A 20,068-nucleotide genomic window follows, 5' to 3' on the forward strand; every position below is an offset into this window, starting at 1 on the left:
CATGCTGACATTTTGATGACTTCCCTTTCTAGACTTTATATACTTTTCCTTCCATGTCGTTAGTGATTATGCTGAAGCAGAATCCCCAATGGGGTAGGTGACACTTAATTCGTAATTTAGTCCATGCACGTGAACTGCAGTTTCTGCACAGCACATAATAAACTAGATTAACTAATATATTTTGGTTGCCTACCTAATACCAAAATCCAATTCAGGGGAAATAAATCAAGTTCCTAGTTTGATACATGGATAAGCAGCAGCTTCCACTTTTCAAAAGTTGTTTCAACCTTATGAAGATTCAGGCCACCTATTATGAGGTGGTTGGGTTTTTTAACTCAAAACTATTCATCTAATTTTTTTCATTACTTGTCAAAATTCTAACATCAAAAATATACTAAAATCCTCCGAAGTCTAAGGCAGGAAGGAGATGTTACCTGGCTTTTTAATAAAAAAAAACTCTTCAGTCATACGGGTGCTCTCTAATGATTTTGTGTTTAGCATAATCTAAAACACAGATGGAAAACATCTGGCCCTCAGCTCAATTTCATCCAATTCACAAGGCAAATATCAAAGCTGAATCCCCATTTATACTTACGGTGGGGAAAATGTGTCCTAATTTGAAAAGTATTTGGTGGCAATTTCCTAAAGTCTGCATAAGGTACCAGGAAAGCTTATTTCTCTTATTTCTGTCTTTGCGAGTTTTATTCTTAAATTCTGTATTCTGTTTTCTTTTTCCATTTCTGTATGCCTCTTGACTTGTGGATGTCACGTGTCTTCTATGTATCCATGGTCATCTCTAGCATGGAAGCTCATTCAGTGTCACATGTCTCTCTTCCTTTGCTCAAAGTATTTATGCCCATTATTTGATTTTGCTCCCTAGAATGCAGAACTAGACAGGGTTCTAAACCATAGCTCTTTTAAATCTGTTGTAATTTTAATAGACATTTACGTTTCTTGGTCTAAAGTTTATATATGAATGAATTAAATTGATAGTTCTATTTGTAGGTTCATGTTTTATTTATGTAGTACATGGCTGTTGTTTACTGTGGCTTTGTGAACATCAGTGGGAAAACATATTTTCATCACAGTTGAAAGTAAAATAGTAAAGTATGATAGAGGATTATGGTTTGAAGCAGTCCCAGGTTGGATAGATTTTAATTAGTAAAAAGCATACAAGAGAAATAGATTACCTAAATCTGTAAACATAGCCCTTTATTTACTTGAGCTAAAGTTTTAATGAAGGGGGGTGTGAACTATGACCTGTAAGCATTTAGCTATTTATATTCCTTACTGAGGTTATTATATTTGATGGAGACTTCTTTTTCTCTCAAAGGCTTTATTCTTTTTTGATCCTTGATGAAGTCCATATCATTTCTTGCTAGTATCACAATAACTGCCAAGGAAGTCATTGTGGTAACAGATTTTGCGCTGAGCCTGGGTTTGGAGGAGAAAGCTGCTAAGTTGTTTGCTTCATCAGTCATGATTCAGGCATGTCGATGGCAAGTCTGTGTGCCCTGAGCAACTAGTAGCTGGAAGTTGTGGGCTGTAGCTGCCCCTTAGCTTCTGTAGCAGGGAGAGTTAGAAATAGGGAAAAAGGAAACAGCCATGGGAAATAACATGACCATGGGGGAATAACAGACATTTGGAATACCCTGTTTAGACAGGCTTTATTTCTAAAGGGGTTGAATAGGATTGCATAGAAGCTGAAGGTTGCTTTTTTTTTTTTTTTTTTTTTTTTAAACCAAAGGTGAGTGTGAGTAGACTGTAAGGAAGATGTGAGCCTTGACTGAGGACGTGTACACTTGGATGATCTTTATGGTCTCTTCCAAAGCTGAAGATCTAAAATCTGTAAGTCAAAAAATTCAAATATATTTGATTATGGCTATTAAAAATGCAACAATCGTATGAATATTTCTGGCAATGTGGCATCTGATTTGAGAAATCCAGTTCTTGGAGATATAGTTTATTCTTAAGTAGTTGAAGGTATTAAAGGGAAGCAAAGGTGACTGAGGGCAAATCAACCTCTATTTGAGTAATATCAGAAGTTAGTCCCATGACCTTGACATTGGCTTTTAAAGATAACAGTTCTGGGCCGGTCAGTCTTTGTAAGTGCTGTATTATTATGCACGTTCCCAAGTCCTGTTTCTATGTACAGAAATCTCACAGTAAAATGACAGGATTCAAAAATATAGGTAACTTATCAATGATTAAGTAGATGTAATTATTTAGATTTATATTAAGCTGAAAGAAACTGTTATTTCCCCAAACCATCAAAGTCAGTTAAAATAATATGTACAGTTAAGAATATGCGAGCTGCATACTTAATTCAGTGTTTATTATTTATGGATATTAGATGTAGAAAACTAGGTGTGAAACAAATTCAAAACATGTATACATAACTAAATTCAATTCACCAAAGAATTATTTGATGTCTACAAGATATAAGGTACAATGAGGCTTCAAAGATGAACACAATCTTTCAAAGAGCTCAGAGTAGTAAAACAGATAAGACTTCTACACAAATGAGTGTAATACAAGGCCTATTTCATGCTAAAAGCGGCCAAGGTACGAAATTTCTAGTAAAACACAAAGGAAAAAGAAATTGCTTCAGGCAAAACAGTGATAAAATATTTGGTGCCATAAATGAGTATTATGCTTTCAAAAACAATGCCCAAGTTGCCTCTGGAGCATTCAGAATCCAATTCGGTTTTTGTGTGGGAGCTGAGAGTTCAAGACAGCGTGGTCCCCAGACTGACAGCATTAGCATCACTTGGGAACTTGTTCGAAATGCAAATCCTTGTGTCCAATTCCAAGTTACTAAATCAGAAACTCTGGGAATGCGGCCCAGCAATCTGCGTTTACTCCAGGTGATTCTGCTCCACACTAAAGTTTGAGAACCACTGGCTTAGGAAACTGCATATTTAATCATAAGATTAACCTATAGAAAGTAAACAAACTCTAGCTGAAAACATTTCTCACAAGCTACTCTGAAAAAGGGGAGAATGGAAAAACCACTTGGCTGAAACCTCTCACCCAAGTGAGAAACTCAGCTGAGAATCTTCTAGCTCCATGAAAATACAGCAGTGGGTCTTAAAGAGTGATTCTTACATGCACGTTAAATAATTATGTTGACAATTTCCTTTTATGGTATTTAATACAAATAGACTTACTTTTTTTAAATAAATGGTATATATTATATGTTAGTGGGATTTTTCTCAGAAAGTAGAACAGTGACTTTTAGCAACATCTGTTGTCTTAAAAAGGAATACTCAGCTACCTGAGCCGCTTGGATTTTTAGTGTCATCAGATGACTCATAACTAATTATACCAGGGAACATATAAACTTCACCACTGCAACCAAAAAATACATATACACCCTATGCTGCAGAAATACAGTGATGACACTTCCAAAACACAAGCCCAGTTTGCTTTGAACTTCTCTTTTGTTAAAATCGCTTTTTAGAACTACCAACAGGGAATTGCAGAACCCTGGGGCTTCTCTGTGGAGCCCAAACTTAGGAGGTTATAGATATTTATCTAAACCTAGAGTCTTCACTTCCCCTGGTTATCACTGCAGTCCTCATTAGCCCACCCCTGTTTCTCCGTGAAGTCTTTCTTGCTCAAGGTACTTCTCAAGGCTATAACTCAAACCAGAATATTATTTTGTAAAATCTCTTTGAAAAACAGTTCATTTCTAAGGTTCAAAATGTTAGAAAGCTGGGAATTGTCAGTACCAGGGAAGGTTGTAACATAAATGAGAATATTCCATAATTGTTCCCTGTGAATGGGTGTCTCTCTGTGCCTAAGTCTAAGCGATGCAAGCATCACTGATCTGAGATACTTTAGGAAGACCCTAGTGATGACAATAAGAAGCTAGCATCATGGTGACTCTGACATATTCCCAAGGAGTTCCCCAGAACCCTGAATGATCAAGGGAGCTGTCTATGACCAGGTATATCTACCCAGCCAGAATTTATAGAAATGGAATTGAACATGTTGAGTTGGAGGAGACTTTTAAAATCATCCAATCTGATCTTCTGATTTAACAGGAGAAAACTAAGGGTGTCCTTGATCAACAAAACAGTCATTATCATGACATTAAATATTAAGAACACGCAATAAAGATACAGCAGCTTAAAAAAAGCAAGGGACAGCTGAGGATCACAAAGAGTGGAAGAAGACTCAGGGAGGTAGCATCAAGAGAACCTTTGGCCCCAAGCAGGCAAAAGACTGGTTCTTAACTTTTTGTGTGCATGAAAATTACCTGGGATGCTGTAATTAAAAGCAAACTCCCAGGGCTACATTCCTAGACCTTCTGATTCATTAGGTCTAGGGGTGAGGCCCCGGAAGCTTCATATCACCATCACCCCAGGGACTCTAAGATAGGTGGTTAGAAGGCCACCATTAAAGAAGTACTTCCTGACCCAAAAAAAAAAACCTCTAATGGGTGGGGAGAGTTCTGAGCATTTTGACAATGGCAAGCGATCAGGTAATAAATCCATACCTAATATTACTTTTTAAAAAAGTCAATAGCTCATGTGCTTGGTCCTGAGACACATTTCAGAATCTTGAAGAGCGGAGGTGGCTTACAAGTTTTACCTTATTTACCCAGGTCTTTGCCAAATGCTGTGGGAGTCAGGATCCTTTCCCTGTCATTAAATAAACAAATAAATAATAAATAAATAAATAAATAAATAAATAAATAAATAAATGTAAACTCTACCCACAGTGTTGGGTTCAAACTCACAACCCTGAGATCAACAGTCACATGCTGTACTGACTGAGCCAGCCAGGTGCTCCTTTCCTTGTCACTAAATTGTCACATGGAGACACTAAATTGTCACATGGGTTTGGTAAATTCTCAGCTAACGTTAGATTCTGAACTGAAGTCAGGAAAATTGAAGTAAACAGGTATGTTCTAAATCTCTCATTCTGGGCTCATATCTTTTGGTGAAAATTCAGAATCAATGAGTTACTGAGTTTTATAATTGAAATGATTTCAAGAGTTCACCAACTAAAAGCTTATCATTGTACAGATGAGGCAACAAGGCCATCAAAGGAAGAGAAATGTCCCTAGCCATAGAGCCCACAGCTCAGAGCTCCCTGACATGCCTCATGTCTATATTCTCATTGGTCTCATGGCCTATAATGATTTACAACTAGGTTGTCTTGTATACAAGGTTAGAGAATTTTTCCACTACAATGTCTATAGACTAACCTCAGTTTCTTGGTACATGGGTCTTTCCAACATGGCCACTTGCTTCATCAAAACATGTAACTGAGAAAGCGGTAGAGTTGCCAGCAAGATGAAAGTACATCTTTTATAATTTACTCATGGAAGTGACAGCCTGTCAACATTCCATTCACTTGAAGAATGTCACTCAAGAGTAGGGGATTAAACAAAGCTTTAAATACCAGGAGGCATGAATGATTGGCAGGGGGTGGGGGGACATTTTAGAGAATGTCTGTCATGACCTGTGACAAAGCTTAACAAAAAGAATAATAATAATGAAGTCACATATATAGACATAAAGACTTGGACAAATTATTTCATCAGCATTTCCTTTCTTCCTTTTAGTAACAGTAATCCCCAAGTTGTTTCTGTTTTTGTTTTAAAGATTTATTCTCTTTTCAGTGTAGGTGCAGTGGGGTGGTACAGAGTACAGAGATTTTGGAGTGAGGCTTTGTGATTTTGTTTTAAGTAAGCTCTACTCCCTACATGGGGCTCAAACTCACAACCCCAAGATCAAGAGTCACATGTTCTACCAACTGAGCTAGCCAGGTGCCCCAGCAATCCCCAAGTTTTAAAGGAGGCATATGGCTGTCCATGTAGAGACTACATTTCCTAGCCACCTTTGTAGTCAGGTATGGCCATTTGACTAAGTTCCCATCAATAGGATGTGAGCCTAAGTGATGTATGCCACTCCTGGGTAACATCCTTAAAGTTGCATGTGCTCCCTTCCACTTTTCCTCCTTTCTGAGACAAGAATTCAGCCATGGTAGTAGACATGCAGTTCAATCGTGTGGATGAGGGTAACACCCTGGAAGATGGCAAAAGAAAGAAAGAAAGAAAAGAAAGAAAGAAAGAAAGAAAGAAAGAAAGAAAGAAAGAGAAAGAAAGAAAGAAGAAAGAAAGAAAAGAAGAAAGAAAAAGAAAGAAAGAAAGAAAGAAAGAAAAGGGAAGAAGAAAGAAAGAAAGAAAGAAAGAAAGAAAGAAAGAAAGAAAGAAAGAAAGAGAAAGAAAGAAAGAGAGAAAGAAAGAAAGAAAGAAAGAAAAGAAGAAACAAAGAAAGAAAGAAAGAAAGAAAAGGAAGGGAAGACGAAAGAAAGAAAGAAAGAAAGAAAGAAAGAAAGAAAGAAAGAAAGAAAGAAAGAAAGAGAAGGGAAGAAGGAAAAGAAAGAAAGAAAGAAAGAAAGAAAGAAAGAAAGAAAGAAAGAAAGAAAGAAAGAAAGAGAAGGAAGGGAAGAAGAAAGAAAGAAAGAAAGAAAGAAAGAAAGAAAGAAAGAAAGAAAAGAAAGAAAGAGAAAGGCAGAGGAACCAGGGTCTCAGGACCATCACTTGAAACAGAGCAGCTCAACTTTCCTGGGCTGCCTGCCAGCTGGACTTTTATAGAAGAGGAAAGTAACTCATCTTGTTTAAGGCATTGTTATTTGGTGTCTGTTACAGTAACTAAACCATTATCCTAACTGGTAGATCGCAAAATGCTTCTAGAGGCAGTTTTTAGCTGTGCTCTTGCTGAGTCTTCCTGTGGCAGCTGTGAATTACATCCCTTTAAGAGATGTCACATGGTGTCACCTTTCCAGCTCCTCCTAGTCAGTATCTGTTGGAGTCCTTAAAATGAGTTCTCAACCCAGAAAGCATACCCTCTTAGGATGCTGCTATGGAAAACTCCATCACTGCTTTCCAGCTTTGCCCACGCTCAGGGATCTAGGGGACTTCATTCATTCAGTTATTCCTTTATTTCACTGTACTATTTATATGAAACTATTCTTTGGTCTACTTCTTGAATCCTGTAAGTAACGTTCCTTTTTCCATTTCAAAACAGAAGATGAAGTTCATCTTTTTTATTTATTTTTTTAAATGTTTATTTCTGAGACAGAGGAGACAGAGCATGAGTGGGGGAGGGGCAGAGAGAGAGGGAGACACAGAATCAGAAGCAGGCTCCAGGCTCTGAGCTGTCGGCACAGAGCCTGACGTGGGGCCCAAACCCACAAACCGTGAGATCATGACCTGAGCCGAAGTAGGTCGCTCAACTGACTGAGCCACCCAGGCTCCCCAAGTTCATCTTTTTAACTGCTTAATGGTATTCTGTTGTCCGTATTTATACTAATCTATTTGGCTGAGAGATTGATGGACGTGGGGCCCAGGAATGGGCATTTTTTTTTCATTTTTTAAGTAAGTTTTTACTTTTAATTTCAGTATAGTTAACATACAGTGTTATGTTAGTTTCAGGTGTACCATACCGTGATTCAACAATTCTATACATTAAGAACCCATGTTGGAGCATTTCAAGGTGAAGTTTTATGATGTCTGCAACTTAATTTCAAATGTTTCTACCAAAAAAAATACATCTAGGCTATATCTACACCTTATCTATCAAAAGAGAAAATAAAGCAAATGGAGCACAAAGTGAAGAAGCGTTGAATCTAGGTAAAATGTATACATGTTTTCGTTGTTATAATCTTCCAATTTTTCTTCTTTTTCATCATAAGTGTACTTTTTAATCCATAACATTCCATTGGATATAATATATCACATCTTCTTTATTCATTCACTATCAATGGACACTTGGACTGCCTCCATAATATGGCTATTGTAAATATTGCTGCAGCAAACCTAGGGGTGCATGTATCCCTTTGAATTAGTGTTTTTGTGTTTTTGGGGTAAATACCTAGTGGTGAGATTGCTGGATCACAGGGTAGTTCTATTTTTAACGTTTAAAAAATTATTTAAGGTTTTTTATTTATTTGCCTTGAGAGAGAGAGAGCACACACGCAGGGGAGGGGCAGAGAGAGAAAGGGAAAGAGAGAATCCCAAGCAGGCTCCACGCTGTCAGCACACAGCCCAATGCAGGGCTCAGTCTCACGACTCTGAGATCATGACCTGAGCCAAAATCAAGAATCAGTGGCTTAACCTACTGAGCCACCCAGATGAGCCTATTTTTAACTTTTTGAGGAACCTCCATACTGTCTTCCACAGTGGCTGCACCAGTTTTCATTCCCACCAACAGTGCAGGAAGATTCCTTTTTCTCTACATCCTTGCCAACACTTATTGTTCCTTGTGTTTTTTATTTTAGCCATTCTGACAGGTGTGAAGTGATATTCCATTATAGTTTTAATTTGTATTGCCCTGATGATGAGTGACATTGAACATCTTCTCATGTGTCTGTTGGCCATCTGGATGTCTTCTTTGGAGAAATGTCTGTTCATGTCTTCTGACCATTTTTAATTGCATCATTTGGGGGGGGTTTGGGGCGTTCAGCTATACAAGTTCTTCATATATTTTGGATATCAACCCTTTATTGGATATATCATTTGCAAATACTTTTCCCATTCCATAGGTTGTCTTTTAGTTTTGTTGGTTGCTTCCTTTGTTGTGCAGAGGAAAATATGTGTACACATTTTTATGTAGTCCCAATAGTCTATTTTTGCTTTTGTTTCCCTTGCTTGAGGAGATGTATCTAGAAAAAGGTTGCTACAGCTTATGTTAGAGAAATTACTGCCTGTGTTCTCTTCTAGGATTTTTACGGTTTCAGGTCTCACATATAGGTCCTTAACCCGCTTTGAGTTTGTTTTTGTGTGTGGTGTAAGAAAGTGGTCCAGTTTCATTCTTTTGCATGTAGCTGTCCAGTTTTCCTAACACCGTTTGTGAAGAGACTTTCCCATTGCATATTCTTGCCTCATGAATGGGAATTTTATGAAAATGTATTAATGTACTTATTTTTCTGGAGAGTGAATCCAAAATTTAGTTAAATTCTGAACAGATTCATAATCCAAAAGCAGGTCTGTGACTTAAATGGACCAATCCTTGACTTAATCATGTGATTTCACCTTTTTTGTGCTCCAGGTGCTCTGTCTATGCATTCAACTAAATCACTCCACCCTCTTTCCTAGAAATGTGAAAGCTGTCTAGAAAAAACACAGACAAAAACAGAAACATAGAACCAAAATGAACAGTATTACTAGGTTTAAATTTGATGGTTCCATTTTACCTCCAGCTCTTCAGTGGAGAGGACTAATTCTCAGTGTCTACATTTGAGTTTAGTTAAACAATCCCCAAATACCTTCCCATTGGGCTTTCAAAACCTGAGTTTCTGTACTGTATCTTCATAAGGTCTATTTCTTTTCCTCTGTAGAATGTGTCCTTATTATATTTTCTTCCCTTTGCATCTATTCTAAAGCACCAGTTTTGAGAAGATACATAGGCTCCATTAAACACTTGAAGAACACCCTATATGTTTGCTTTCATCCCTACAATTTAATGCCATGAACTAGATAGTCTAAAATTGTGATTCGAGGGATGCCTGACTGGCTCAGTTGGAGGAGCATGTGAGCTTGATCTCAGGGTTGTGGGTTTGAGCCCCCCCCCAAAAAAAGCTTAAAAAGTATATAATAAAACTGTCATTCAAAGCATGTTCTTTGAATACCAGTGATTTTAATATTGAACTACCATGATAAGAACTTTAAGGGGAAAAATACAACTGCCTATTTTGATTTTGAGGGATTTCAGTTCTGAGATACACACAGAAGTGCAAAGACCATAGATGATTATAGGCAAATTACTTTTTGACTATGAAACAGAAATGGAATACCCTATTTACAAGGAGAATCCTGACTCCCATCAGTCACCAGGGGTTCTCAGGAATTACATTTGGAAAATTAGGGATTCCAAATGTAATTCCTGAGAACCCCTGGTGACTGATGGGAGTCAGGATTGTCCTTGTAGATAGGGTATTCCATTTCTGTTTCATATCCTGAGCTCTTTTGATAACCATCAGCCAACTGAATGATCCTTTCAGTTTCTGTTATGAGTCTGTATCCCATGAACTACAAGCATAATCTATGCTTCTCAGAGCCATTGGTTGATACACAAGGTTTTGTTCATACATGGTGTTGATAAAAGAAAGTTAGAAGACAATAGTGGAGTGGAAGAAGCCATAGGAAGGAGAGAGAGACCAAGGAAGACTGAGAAAGGAAGAAACAAGTTGGTCGGTCTAGTAACATGATCCACACTTACTCTTTAGATACACCCCATGAGGAGCTTAGAGGCTTACCCAGAGTCGGGGCTCTATCCCTCAAGAGAGCTAGAACTTTGGTGAAGACTCTATCTCTGGCAGAATAGCTGGTACTGTTCCAGTTCACAGAAAACTACACTGTGCGGTGGACACATCGGTACTGTAATGGAAGAGGAGTTCAGGCTCTTGGTCTGCTATTAACTAATAGGATGACCTTAGGCAAGCCATGTAGTTCTAGGAGAGTCAGGGTTTTTTTTTTTATCTGAAAACTGAGGCGGTAGGACTCGGTGACTCTCTTAAGGTCCTTTCCTGCTTGAAAATGGCACGATTCTTAGGATCACTTGTATGTATAGCCAGGTGTTCAGGTTTATCTATTGCGAAATGGAACCACCCAACACTTAATTGCCATAAAGTAGCAAGCATTGTATTATGCTCACACATTCTGTGGGACAGGACAGTGGGGGTGGCTTGTGTCCCACAGTGTCTGGAGTCTCAATTGGGAATGACTTAGTTAAGGGTGACTCAAAGGCAGTGGAATCATCTGGAGCCTGCCCCACTGACACATCTGATGCCTGAGCTAGAATGACGAAGTCTGAGCTCAGTAGAGTCTGACAAGCAGAGTGCCTATTTGTGGCCTCCCCACATGACTTGGGCTTCACAAAACATGGCAAATGGGTTCCCAGAGGGAGTGTCTTGAGACTGAGCATCCCGACAGTGAACACTGCAAAACAGGCAGAAGCTACATGGTCTTTTCACACCTAGCCATAGAAGTCGCTTAGTAACACTTCTAATATATATATATATATATATATATATATATATATATATATATAGTATATATATATAGTAGTATATAGTATATAGTATATATATATATATATATACACACACACACTATATATATACTATATACTATAGTATACTATATACTATATATAATAATATAATATATTACTATATTAATATATATATAAATATATAATATATATAATTATATATATAATAAACAAATCAGTAAGGCTAGCCTGGATTCAAGGAAAGGGGAAGGAGACTGCAGATCTTTTTGCAGGGTTAGCAAGTTCATACTGTGAAAAGGCTGTCATTGCTACCATCTTTGGAAAGACAAGTGGTGTCTTACAATCCTTAAAAGGCCAATTATCTGTCTGGAATAGTTCATAGGCACCATCTTAAATCTTTCTGAGATCTTAAGAAGGTATTTAAAGTCACATCATTGGTCTCGTTTTTACTCTGGGACTGTGTCTTCCTGATAGCACCCTGGATTTGACCTTTGCACTGAGGACCTTTCTTACTTTGAGAATGCTTTATGCCCTGGAAGACTGGTTTGAGCCCTCTAATACTTCCTCTAAATTTTGCTGGAAAATTGAACAGATTCTTTCTCTTCAATCATATTTTATCATCAGTAACTAAAAGAAACCAGTGGGCACGTTCAGCTTCCTGCCAGGAAATCTCCTTAGCCAGATTCACTAGTTCATTCAGTATACTTTCTATTTTTCATGTTACTGCAGGTGACGGCGTTGCTAAACCTTTCATGACCACGTATCAAGGTCACCTTTTTCCACCTTCCAACTATAATTTCCTCCTTGTCCCTCTAGCCTTCACTGACAGCCTACTCAAGGTCCATCCACATTTCACTAACAAACTTCCAAAGGCCATTTGACCTTGAGATATTAAACACATAGTTAATGGCCAGATAGTATATAGATATGGAACTCTGACTCACCATCTTCTTATGGCTAAGAAACCAAGCCATAATCTATAGTAACCAGCCCAGGAAGCCAGCCTACTATAAATCAGACTCGCAGGAAGTCAGAATGCTAATCACTAGCAAAATTCCAGGAACGCAGACAATAACCCCTATAACAATCGGCCTAAAGTGACCAGGACTTGATTAGTAACTGATGACTCCCTTAATTTTTGTCACTGTTTCCAACTTAAGACGAACCAGAAGAAGCTGGATGTGTACCCTAACCAATCACCCAGGGCGATGCCCTGCTTCTAGTTAGCCCACCTACAGCACCCCACGCCACCAGTCTCTAATCAGAACAATGTCCTCCCTTTCTTCAACTGAAAGTATCCCACACCTCTGCCTGCCTTTGACTTTTTGCCAAAATGCAAGTGATGGTGAAGTTCTAAATAAAAGCTTTTGCCTCTTCTCATCTACTTGGTCTTACTTTATTTCCACAAACTTCCTCCTACTGCTCAGTAAAAAGCCAATGGCTTATGCTTTTGTTGTTTTTTTGTTGTTGTTATGAAAGATTCTCTCTTCCAGGTACCAAATTCTGTTCTGGTTATCTATTACTGCATAAAACCACCCCAAAACTTAGTGGCATAAAATAACCACCCAAAACTTAGTAGAATGAAACAAGTCACTTAGGCTCACAGAGCCTGTGGGTCAGGAACTCATCCAGGACAAATAAGAATGGCTTATCCATGCTCCACAATGTCTGGGCCCTCATGTGGGAAAACTTGCATGGCTGGGGGCAGGAATGATCTGGAGGCTGCCTCATTCACCTGTTCGACACCTGGGCTGAGGCAACTAGAAGCCCAGGCTCCACTGGGGCTGGTGACCACTGGCTTTAGCTCTTGCCAGCATGGGAGCTGGGCTCTGTGATGGAGTGTCCTAAGAGATGCAACCAGACATCTCTTAGGAGAGAGAAAGGCAGAAGCTTCACAGCCTTTCCTGACATAGTCTTGGAAGTCACCTTTGTTGGTTTAGCGAAGCAAATCACCAAAGCTAACCTCAATTCAAAGGGAGGGAATTAGATTCACCTCTTATTATTATTATATTATTATTGAGTTTATATATTTATTTTGAGAGAGAGAGAGAGAGAGTGTGTGAGTGTGGGAGGGGCAGAGAGAGAGAGAAAGAGAATCTCAAGCAGGCTCCGTGCTGTAAGCGCAGAGGCTGACGTGGGGCACAAACTCATCATCTGCGAGATCAAGACCTGAGTCGAAACCAAGAATTGGATGCTTAACCGACTGAGACACCCAGGCGCCTCTAGACTCACCTCTTAATGGGAGAGTGACAAAGTCCCTCTGCACAATTACACGCGGGGTGGGAGATGCTGTTGCAGCCGTTTTTGGTAACTATGATTTGCCACTACAGATCACCCTCTTCCTGACATCTGTCTACTCATTCATTCCTACTACTTATTTTTACCCTACTTCCTCTCAAAAAGAATTTGAGACACCCAGCCATATTTAGAAGACAGATTGGTGGGTGTGGAAACAGAACAAATGAAATTGGTTGAGCTCAGGTGATAATCTCATACAGGTATTCATTTATTCATTCCATAAGTATTTTTTAAGCGTTAACAGTGGCTTGCACGCTGTGATCACCTCAGATGTGAGGTGAGCAAAATTAACACAGGCCTTGTTCTCATGAAGCCTAAGCCCCACTGGAGAGGCGGACATTTAAAAATAATCCCACAAATACGTAACTACAAGTGCTATAATCTTATGAGTGTTACACAACAGTCCCAGAGCTAACTAACGAGTGTGCAACAGAGAAGTCTGGTTTAGTCCAAGGCATCAGAGATTTCCCTGAAAAAGGTGACAGTTAAGCTAATAACTCAAAGATGACCAAAAAGTCAGGTAACTAAACCACGAGGTTGCCAGATATGTTACATGAGCCACTGGTAGCACAGAGATGTATTCTTATTGTCATTATTATGCATTTATTTCACAGTTTTGTGCAATTTGTGACAAGTGATATTGCCACAAACCAATATGATATTGGTTTTCCATATTTGTTAGCACATAAGGTTTTCCTGTAAAAATAGTTTTAAGTTTAACAAAGTTGTCCGTTTAAAGAATAATGGTAAGTTAAATAATAGGGTAGGCATTACACAAGAGAGATAAATATCATGTAGGTGATGTGTGGATACCTGAAGCTTAGAATGCACTAGACTTGTTATGCTGAGGGACCAGGTAGGGAGGAGAGTCATGGTCAGTAAAGGGGGCATCCTGGTACAAAAACCCTGAGGTGGAAAGGGTGGGGGTGGGGGTCCAAGAAACAGAAAAATAGCCAACACAACTTGAGCAGAAAGCAAGAGGGAATAGTTTGTAGTGAGCTAAGGGAAGCCAGCAGGGCCCTGGTGTTCAGGGACTTCAGTTCAGAACTGAAGTCACCAAAAATAAAAATGAGCAATTGTACTTTTTTCCCTTAAATATTGTACCTGCAGCAGGTGAATACAAAATCAGTGGTATTTGAGTAGTATCCTTATAACAGAACAAATTTATACTATCTAGATAGCAACGATATTGACTTACAGAGTCTGAGAGCTAATATTCCAGTTGGGAATGGTGTTGTTTCACATGTTTTAATTATCCTAATAGCAGTGGGACATCACTGAAGAATTTGGGAAAGGAGAGCGATAAAATCTAGTTTTCAAGGTCTTTAAAAAAGGGAATTTTTATCAATATAATTCATGCATTTGCAAAAATTGTACAGAAGAGCTAATAGTAATAATAAACAATATTTTTGCTCTCCAACCCCTTTCCCACCCCCAGAAGCAACCACTTTAACTCTCTTCTGTTGTTATTCTTCTGACAGTTTTCTTATCTTTATATATGAATATATGCTTATATCTCTATTTCTTGATTTATTGAGTTGGGGACAGCATACTCAACAATCACATGTGCTTGCTTAGATTTCTTGGGCTCACCTTTCTCCCAGGCTCACAGCTTGTCCTGCCCAGGCGATCCCAGCAGTGACAACTAAGCCTGAGCTTCCGGTTCTACCACAGGAGGTCTTCAGGCCACATGCCCAGATCTGGCTTCCCCAGTGGGACCAAGGAGGTTCAGTGACACAACCTGCATGGGGATGAGGGTAGTTAACTCTCCAGGCAGCACATTATGACCAATGGAAGATAGAAAACAAAGGCAGATTGCAGATATATTTTCTCTTCTTTTCTCCCTCTGATGGATTGTTCCAGGCAAAATATTTCCACACATTCTGTCCAAAGAGGCCCTTTGTGACTGAGTGGTCACCTGCTGAGGAACCAGCTATGTTTATTCGTGGTACTTCATGAAGCAATAGCCAGTGCAGTAAAGCAACGTCTCTTATCTGCTGCCAGTCCTTTCCTGCTTCTTCCATTTCCCTAAGTCTTGCAGAGCTGGGATGACACATCCTAATAAAGCATTAGCCTTTAAGCTTTGCCTCAGGCTGTTTTCTAGGAAAATTAGGCTAAGACAGATATTGCCAATCTTATCTATTGATTTACAGCTATGACTTAACACCATCACTCACATCTTTCTCCCATGTTCCTATAGTTAACTCATTCTTAGTTCTATTAACTATGCTTGTAACTTTCAGCTTTGTGCTTATAACTTTACTTCTTTTTGCAACCACCTGAGATAGGATCTCTCGTCTCTGGCATTTTGCAGGATGAAGACACTGGTATCCCTTTCCTTCTTTTACTTCTCTCCCTTTCACTCCAAACCTCTGCATCATACTTTCACATGCTTAAGATTGACAGCATTGGCATCCTCTTCTCTAATCATGATTGTCCTGTTATTTCCCTAAGTAGTGATTCTAAATTTGAAGTGCAATATACAGTGCCTATGCTATGATGACTGTCTGCTGAACAATAAATGTTTGCTGAGAGTTTGCTGTGTTTCAGGCACTGTTCTGTGGGCTCTAGGGATAAAACCATGAACAAAACAGACAAATCCTTTTCCTTGCAGAGCTCAAATTTCAGTGCAGAGACAAAGAATAAGATAAATATGTAAAATATATTGTTGGTGGCTAACTACTAGGAAGAAAATAAAGCAAGGAAGAATAGGAAGAGTCAGGCTAAGTGGCTGAAATTTTAGGTAGGCTGGGCAGGGAAGGCTGCACTCAGAAGGCAACCTTATGGAAGTGAGGGAGAAAGATAAATGGCCATCTTGGCAAAGGGAACAGCATTTGAAGCAAAAGGAATAGCAAGTACAAGAGCCCTAAGGCAAGAGTGTGCTTATCTTGCAGGAATGACAGCAAAGAAGCTCATGTGGCTGGATTGATCAAGGGGGAAATGTACAGGGAACTAAGGAAAGAGAAGAAATAGGGAGCAGATTGTGTAGGGCCATGTAAGTCCTAGTGAGGATGCTGGCTTTTGTTGTAGGAGAGATGGGACACCTTGAGAGGGTTTTGAGCAGCGGAGTGACAAGATCACTCTTGATATTGTGTTGAGAAGAGACTGAATGGGGGCAAGGGATGAAGCAGGAAACCTAGCTAGGAGAAGATTGAAATAATCTATGAAAGTGATGATGGTGGCTTGAAGTAGAGTGTGGTAGCAGTGAAAAGGATGAGAAGTGGTCAGAATCTGGATATATGTTGAAGGCAGAACCAACATAATTGGTGAATGGTTGGATATGGGAGAAAAAAAATGGAGTGAAGAATGACCATATGGTTTTTGACCTGAGCAACCACAAGAGTGGTGTTGTCCCCTCACAAGATGAGGAAGACAATGAGAAGAGCAGGCTTTGAGGGAAAAGACCAGGGACCCAACCTTAGCTGGGTTGGGTTGCTGTTTTAGTTGTCTATTACTGCATAGCAAATCACCGCAAAACTGCCATGGCTGATGGCTTCTGTGGGTCAAGATTCAGAGAGAGCTCAGCAGATTTCTCATCGAAACTATCCTGGTTTTATCACTGAAAGTCCTAAAACCTTTCCTTTCCTGGGGCACCCCTCCCAAATTGTGAGCTCCGGTGATGGGTGCAGGCTTTGCAGCCAAAGAAATTGGGACTGAAGGCAGCACTGTTTTTAGTGCCAAATGAACATGGCATAAACTATCTGCCTGTAGCTGTTGCTATCACTGATTTTTCTCTTGACCACTAATGCTGGCAACCATGATTTTTAGTTCACAATAACGGATCACCTGTTGTTATGTCCTTTCGAGTGGTACAAGTTAAGTGTACAACTCAAGTGCTTTGTGATCATGGTATTAACAGTCCATGTTTGACTTGGCCTGTGGATTAACTGTTGCGCTTTGTATTAAGATTATTTTGGCCACCTTGGATAATCAGGATAGATCCCCACCCAAAATTTGGTTTAAATGTTGAGATTGATGCACACACCAAGAGGCTATGGAAAAGTTAATTTATTTATATCATTGAAGCATCTGGGAAGAGCAGGGCGGACATCTCCAGCCAGCCCGGGTGCTTTGAGAGAGCAGGGAAAGGAGACGGATGGGCTTGGAGTTTCTATTGCGGTGAGGGAGTGTGGGTGGGATGAGGGTTCCCAGTGTGGGTACAGGTTGTGTGGTTTCAACCTCCCAGTAGCACCAAAAGAGAGAACAGGCTTTCGTGGCAGCTTGCCCAGATGTAGGGCAGGGTGGGGATACAGAAGGGATGAGGCTACAAAAATGGAGTCAGCCTCCTACTACAGAGATAGCGCTAGGTTAATTTTTAAAACTGTGAATAGTGTGACAGTGTTTTCTAGAAGTTCAGATCATGAAAACGGGAACACCTGAAATATCACAAGCATGGTCGAGATATCACTGAAAGGGAGGTTAACTGTGTGATTTTACGACGGAAGGAAAGACACACACAACTGGACTAGGGCAGTAAATAGCCTGAACAGAGCATGCTGTACAATATGCAGAAAATAATCTTAGGTTGGGCAAGACTGAGGAGGAGACTGTGAAAACACATGCGGGGACTGAATCTCACAAGTCTGGTATTAGACAAGGAAACACTGAATTAATCAAATGTTTGTCCCCCAAAGGTACCAATGCTCAGCTGAAAACAGTGACCACAGAATTAGTTTGGGCATACCACATGAATGAACACACATTATTTGATCATCCCCCTTCTGGCTCTGTGGACCTGAGTAAAGTTATATTTACTGATTCATGGGCTGGAACTAAAATGTCCTGTGGGGCAATCTGAGAACAGATCTGTTGGCCTCTGTATTGGGTTGCCAGGGCTAGACAGTACCACAAATCAGGTGGCATAAAACAACAAACAAATTGTAGCCCCTCACGGTTCTGGGGACTAGATGTCTGAAAAGAAGGTGTCAGCAGGGCCGGGCTCCCTCTGAGGCTCTAAGAGGAATCTGTTTGGTGCCTGTCTCCCAGTTTCTGGTGGCTCTGCCAATCCTTGGCATTCCTTGGCTTGTAGCTCCATTGTTCCAGTTTCTGCCTTCATCTTCCCATGGTTATTCCCCTCCCCACTGCCCACCTACCACACCCCCCCACAGTGTCCAACGAAATTTCCCTCTTCTTAAAGGACATGGGCCCATGCTAATCCAATATGACCTCATCCTGACTTGATTACATCTGCAAAGACCCTATTCTCAAATAAGGTCACATTCACAGGTTTCAGATGGACCTAGTTTTGCGGGGGACACTATTCAACCCAGAATGACCCCTTACACTGTAGAGCTCATTCTGTCAGATCTTACCCATGAATGTACTTTCCTTAATATGTTAAGTAATGCATTGAATTACAGCAACAACAACAAAAAAAATGTTTACCCCTTCTTAGGTATTGTACTTATTTTATTTATTTGAATGTTTAATTTTGAAAGAGAGAGAGAGAGCTCCTGCACAAGTGGGGGAGGGGCAGAGAGAGGGGGACAGAGGATCCGAAGCAGCTCTCTGCACCCACTGGGCCACCCAGGCTCCCCCCACCACTGTCTTAGGTATTTTAATGTGAAAAATGGAGTCTCAAAACATTTTCCTGGTTTCTATGAAGATTTTAAGAAAAGTGTAGAAAACAGAAAACAAAAGATTGTTGATACCTTGCTCAAATAAAAACTAGACCTTGCTCATCTATTTGCATATTCAGCAGAGAGTGCAAATGTAAATCCTGGCAAATTCTATTCAGTCTATAAACTTCTCTAATGTAGACTTAATAATGGCAGAGCTGCAAGTCAATGTTAATTTACATTTGACTGTATTCAGTTTTACCACTACATAAAAGAACACCCCCCCCCCATGTCTTAAAGGCTGCAGGCAGTTCAGAGAAATGTTATTGGCAAAGGAAACAAAGACTTAAAACAACATACTTATGGGACACCTGGGTGGCTCAGTCAGTTAAGTTTCTGACTTCCACTTAGGTCATGATCTCATGGTTTGTGGGTTCGAGCCCTGCTTTGGGGTTCCAGGCTAACAGCTCAGAGCCTGGAGCTTGCTTCAGATTCTGTGTCTCCCTCTCTGTCTCTGCTCCTCTCCTGATTGCTCTCTGTCTCTCTCTCTCGCTCAAAAATAAACATTAAAAAAATTAAAAGAAAATAAAATAACCTACTTATATCAGAAGACAGAAAAAAAAATCATTGTTATTTTTTATTAAATATAAGTAACATTCGTTTCATGCTACTGTATTTATGTTATCTTTTAAAACCACCTTAAGAGGGGCGCCAGGGTGGCGCAGTCGGTTAAGCGTCCGACTTCAGCCAGGTCACAATCTTGCGGTCAGTGAGTTCGAGCCCTGTGTCAGGCTCTGGGCTGATGGCTCGCAGCCTGGAGCCTGTTTCCGATTCTGTGTCTCCCTCTCTCTCTGCCCCTCCCCCGTTCATGCTCTGTCTCTCTCTGTCCCAAAAATAAATAAACGTTGAAAAAAAAAATTTAAAACCACCTTAAGAATACATAGCAAAATAGCCTATAAAATTTAAATATCCAATATAAAGTTTAAAAAGAGATCAAATAAATCACTATATCTAGGACAAGAAGTAAACTATTAAAATGTTACGTTTTTCTCACACATATTATTTAATTAGTCCTACTATTAATTACTTCTAAATGCCATTGTTAACTAGTCCTATTATTATTTATTTATGTATTTATTGTAGTATTTATGTTTATGAGCATATATTGATCTCTAGCAT

General features: G+C 39.7%; 1 long non-coding RNA gene across 1 annotated transcript in view; it reads right to left on the reverse strand.

Moving 5' to 3' along the window:
- Positions 1–20,068, reverse strand: part of LOC109502724 — a 28,964-nt gene continuing 8,896 nt past the window's right edge. The window contains exons 2-4 of the long non-coding RNA XR_006583271.1: positions 14,925–15,072; positions 4,505–4,649; positions 1–1,846 (exon numbers count right to left, since the gene is read on the reverse strand). This is a non-coding gene — a long non-coding RNA (uncharacterized LOC109502724). The remainder of the gene's footprint in view (positions 1,847–4,504; positions 4,650–14,924; positions 15,073–20,068) is intronic.

This window comes from Felis catus, chromosome C1 (assembly GCF_018350175.1).
Source record: "Felis catus isolate Fca126 chromosome C1, F.catus_Fca126_mat1.0, whole genome shotgun sequence".
Classification (NCBI taxonomy): domain Eukaryota; kingdom Metazoa; phylum Chordata; class Mammalia; order Carnivora; family Felidae; genus Felis; species Felis catus.